We start from the raw sequence: 5,267 nt of genomic DNA, 5'->3' as shown, positions 1-5,267 counted from the left end.
GGTTGGTTAAATCCAGGGTTTTTTTTTGGTTAAGGTTAGAAGTGGGTTAATTTGTGGGTTATTTTTGTTGTTAGATAGGGTTATGGTTAGTTATATTTGAGTAAGGTATATTTTTGATTTTAGAATAGGGGTTAGGGTTAGAGTAAGGGTTAGGGTTAGATAGGTTTTTTTTTGTGGGTTTGGGTTTTTTTTTTCAGTGTATAGTTGCTTTAATTCAGGGCTTATGCGATCCGTCTCAACATGTCAGCAACCTTTCATAACAACACTTTCAATTAGTTATTTTTCCACACTAATCATGTAAACCATAATTACAACTCGGGTTCAGCAACAAAAACATATAACTATTGTTACACAGCTCTTTGCATAGAGATTTGATATCGCCCTCTGCCGATTGGTTGGGCCAAATTCCAAAAAGCCCAATCAGTCACTGCTGCTATCAGAGAAGTGAGGATGGAAACACTATCCCCTGGGAATGACCTTCCTCCCCTGGAGAGAATGGCCATTGTTGGGGCTCGAAGTTGGAAATAGCTCTTACGACTACTGTAGTACATATCGGTGGTGGTGCTTTCCTCAGTATGGGGACACAGTACGCCTGTCTGGACACTGACTGTGTGCTGCTGGCATAAAATGAGCTCAGCTCTCCTACACACACGCACACACATGCATGCACACACACACACACGTCAAGCCTCTCCACCGCCACACTCCCCCCGTACACGCCAAAGCTGGTTTTGCAGCAGAGAATTTAAGAGATAAGGCCACTGAGTTAATGCAGACGTGATGCCGTAATCCAGTTTTCCCCTCTTCGCACTCTCATCCCCCTCTCCTCCCCTCTCCTCTCTTCCTCTCTCTTCGGCAATTCAGCCGTGTATCTGTGGCAGATTAGGGCAGATCACTGAGGATTACCTTCTCCAGACACAGCCCCTGTATCACTGACCGGCAGGCCCCGTTACCCCCCTCTATCCCTCCATCTCTCCCCCCCATCTCTCTCCCTCACTCTGCAGCACAGTAAGCAGGCGTAATGCGGTCTTGGCCGGTGCCAATGTCACAGCCTCATCCTCCACTCGGCTGGTGCTGGTCAATGTGTTTGTGAGTTGCCCTTTTCTGCCCAGTCAATAAGAGGATGGAGACACTACAGCTTGCAGGCTGCAGCCACACAACTCTGCCTGGGCTTCCGGAAGCTGCAGCAGGGAGAGAGATGATCCTCTCTGTTGTTTGAACCATTTAGAAGGCTCCCTACCAGGGCCGTGCCTGGCCTTGGACACAGTACAGCAACTGCTGCTGGTTGGGATAGTGTAGTGTACTGAGGCTGGAAGCTGGTGAACTATCCCAGTTCATCATAGTAATCCAGCCAGGCACAATCATTATGTCTATCCAGCTATTCACATGAGGCACACTACGGCCAAAGCCTAACTACCTTTCTTGGGATAGTGTGTCTCTCTCTCTCTTTCTCTGTGTGTGTGTGTGTCTCTCTCTCTCCAGTGTGTGTGTGTGTGTGTGTGTGTGTGTGTGTGTGTGTGTGTGTGTGTGTGTGTGTGTGTGTGTGTGTGTGTGTGTGTGTGTGTGTGTGTGTGTGTGTGTGTGTGTGTGTGTGTGTGTGTGTGTGTGTGTGTGTGTAAGTAGATCAGAGCCTGTTGTTGCTGTTATTAGTATTTGTCAGCAGGTTTTCTCAGTGCCCACGTCTCTCCCTGTTCCTTACTAATGATCAGCCATTATAAAACACACTAGGAGCACCTGGCACCAGCAGCCAACTATCAGACAGAAAAATCATTACTGGACTCTTTGTTCTCACCTCTACAACTTCATCAGTTCACCTCCGTGTGTCAAACTCATTCCACGGAGGGCCGAGTGTCTGCGGGTTTTCACTCCTCCCTTGTCCTTGATTGATGAATTAAGGTCACTGATTAGTAAGGAACTCCCCTCACCTGGTTGTCTAGGTCTTAACTGAAAGGAAAAACCAAAAACCAGCAGACACTAGGCCCTCCTAGAATTAGTTTGACACCCCTGCTGTAGAGGAACATCTAGTGGTCACACAGGAGGTTGGTGGGACCTTAATTGGGGAGGACGGGCTCGTGGTAATGGCTGGAGTGGAATAAGTGGAATGGTATCAAACGCATGTTTTCAATGTGTTTGATGTCATTCCATTTCTACCGTTCCAGCCATTATTATGAGCCGTCCTCCACTCAGCAGCCTCCACTGAGTGGTCATGTAGATGGACTTCTAGTGGTCCTGTAGAGGGACATCTAGTGGTCATTCTCTGTACTGCAAGGCATACAGCTAGAGAGACATAGTGCTTGTTCGACATTGCAGCAGGTACAGTGCAGGCGAGTGCAGACTGACTAATCTACAAATCACCTTGCATCATAAATAACTACTCAATATTATTTGTAGATCAGTCAGTCACCATTTACCCACAACGCATCATGAATTTGATGTTCTCGAACACGGCCGTAGGCTCTTTTTCAATTGTCTAAAAAGTCTGTCCTCTCCTCTCTTCGCCTCCTGTCCTTCATTGCTCTGATCTGAGAGAACTGACCAGGTGAAAGACTAACGATGGGCTTCCACCATATTGTTTTTTCAGCTGTCAACTCCTTTCCAATCAGTGCAGATAATAATGATCATATGGAGGTTGTTCTCATTTTATCTACAATCATGGTGTTTTGATGATTGGGTAGTATTTATATCTCTCCAGTTTAACTCCCAGTTATTTAAGACATTTTTGGATAATTCTTGATGTGATTATTTTGTATTCTGAGTGTGTTTTTTAGATTTGACACTTAACTGTGCCAATCACAGAATAGCCCTGAAATAAACTTTTACTCTCCTAACCAGATAACAAAGTATCAAATCTCACCTCATTCATTCCTGTCATCTCTTCAGAGCTGTGTCTTAAAACATACATAGTGTTTGTGTGTGTGTTTACATTGTATGTATGTATGTATATATGTATGTACAGTATGTATGTATGTATGTTTTATGTATGTACAGTGCCGTGAAAAATTATTTGTCCCCTTTCTGATTTTCTCTATATTTGCATATTTGTGATACTGAATGTTATCAGATCTTCAACCAAAACCTAATATTAGATAAAGGAAAGCTGAGTTTACATCCTCTTATTTTATTTAATTCTATTATCACCACCAATTCCCTGTGTGAAAAGTAATTTAACCACTTACACTCCAATCACTGGTTGTGCCACCTTTAGCTGCAATACTTAACCAAATTGCTCCCCTGTGGTTGTTGAATTCAGTCTCTCACATCGCTGTGGAGGATTTTGTCCCACTCTTGCATGCAAACTCTTTAACTCAAGCGACATTTGCTTAGGTTTCCAAGCATGAACTGTTCGTTTCAAGTTCTACCAACATTTCAATTAGGATTAGGTCTGGACTTTTGTTTTGGAGCCATTCCAGCTTCAAATGTCTTGTTACCCAGCCATTTTCAGGTAGACTTGATTGTGTGTTTTGGATCATTGTCTTGCTGCATGACCCAGCTGCGCCCATGTGTATATGTATGTGTGTGCTTAATGGTGGTGTGTGTGTGTGTGTGTGTGTGTGTGTATGTGTGTGTGTGTGTGTGTGTGTGTGTGTGTGTGTGTGTGTGTGTGTGTGTGTGTGTGTGTGTGTGCGTGCCTGAGCGTAAGCATGCGTGTGTGCATGTGCTTGTGGGGGCAGGTGTGTGTGTGTGTGTGTGTGTGTGTGTGTGTGTGTGTGTGTGTGTGTGTGTGTGTGTGTGTGTGTGTGTGTGTGTGTGTGTGTGTGTGTGTGTGTGTGTGTGTGTGTGTGTGTGTGACCACCAGAGAGACCAGACCCCACCTGGACCCAGCCAGAACAAGGAGGGGACCGACTGGGGACCAGAAACACAAAGGGCCAACGAGGCGAGACGCACGAACGCCATAACACCACCACAGTCCCATTGTTCTACCTCCGTTTCATCTCTCCTCATTCTCTACAAATGTTTGGACGAATGTTCAGAATAACATACTGGTGCTGAGAATATTGCCCTCTGTATATTGTTGAAAGGAACCCGACGTTTTTCTTCAAAGATCTTTTTCTTTGTTTTGTTTTAGACGGTTGTGTTCTCCTGTACTTGAAATGCAGAACTAGGATTTCGTGGATATCTTATTGTTCCAGGAGAGTTTGGTGTTTTTGGACAACAGAGCGCCCCATTGGCTCATTTATTTTCTATAGATCATGTGATTCATTGTGATGTCAAGATGCTGGGAAGAAACTGAAATGATGCAAAAATAACCATATTTATGTCCCAAATGGAACCCTATTCACTTTATAGTGCACTACTTCTGTACCCTATACTGGGAATATGGGGGCCGGTTGGGATGCATCCTATGTATCAGTTCAGTGCTGTAGAGACAAAAATATTCCTTCTAAGAAGAGGTGCAGGGCAATAAACTCTATGTAACATCACTGTTCCTTCATCACTCTAGATTCAGAAAGAAGGTTCCCAGTAATAGATTTCCAGAACTACATACAGTGCCTCTCCATAGAAAAGCTAAAAGGAAGCCAATGATTAAAAAACCAAAGAACCCTTTGTGAAGTTCAGAAACACCATTGAAGGGGGAGAAGACTGGAGGAGACTGACTGTAAACTATTAATCATGTGATCAATAGGAGAGCCGCTCTGAGCGTGTGTGGAGTGGAGAAACCTAACGGCCCGGCCGCACTGGGGTAGGGGTAATGGGCTCCTTCTCTCCTGGTTAGGGTGTTTGATGGCCCGTTCCAGGGGACCCCTGCATTGATTGGGCCCTGAGGGCGCCCCGTGGCACTGCCCCGTCACCAGGGCGATGACTGACAACGCTAATAATGCATGCTGTCGCCGGGCAGAGTCAGGCACCGCGCCAGAGCTGCTGCAGCAACTTCAATCGGCCCGCGTGACGTCCAAAGAGTTTCTGATTTCTCCTCTGGAGCAGCGGTGAGGCGAGGCGGTAAAAGGAAGACCCTAGTGGGAGACAGAAGGCAAGGCCCCCAGCCCCATCCCCTGCTCGCCTTTGAATATTTCTCAGTTTACCACACATCAGTTCTCAGTGTAGGAGACATAGATGAGAGAAGGATGAGAGAGGAGGCTGTGGTGAATTTTTCATAAGCTAAAGATGAGACGGAGGGAGCCGAAAGGGACCTTACCCCCCATGGGAATAGGATTTGGACGCTGTCATCTAACCGCAGTCATTGTACAGTAGCTGCCACTGTGCCAATTTGCAATGCAGTGTTTTCATGGGAAGTTTTCGGTGGTGTCTTTGTGACTATTTTGTTGAAA

Source organism: Coregonus clupeaformis, chromosome 15, assembly GCF_020615455.1.
Source record: "Coregonus clupeaformis isolate EN_2021a chromosome 15, ASM2061545v1, whole genome shotgun sequence".
Classification (NCBI taxonomy): Eukaryota; Metazoa; Chordata; class Actinopteri; order Salmoniformes; family Salmonidae; genus Coregonus; species Coregonus clupeaformis.
Note: the sequence above shows the minus strand (reverse complement) of the source record.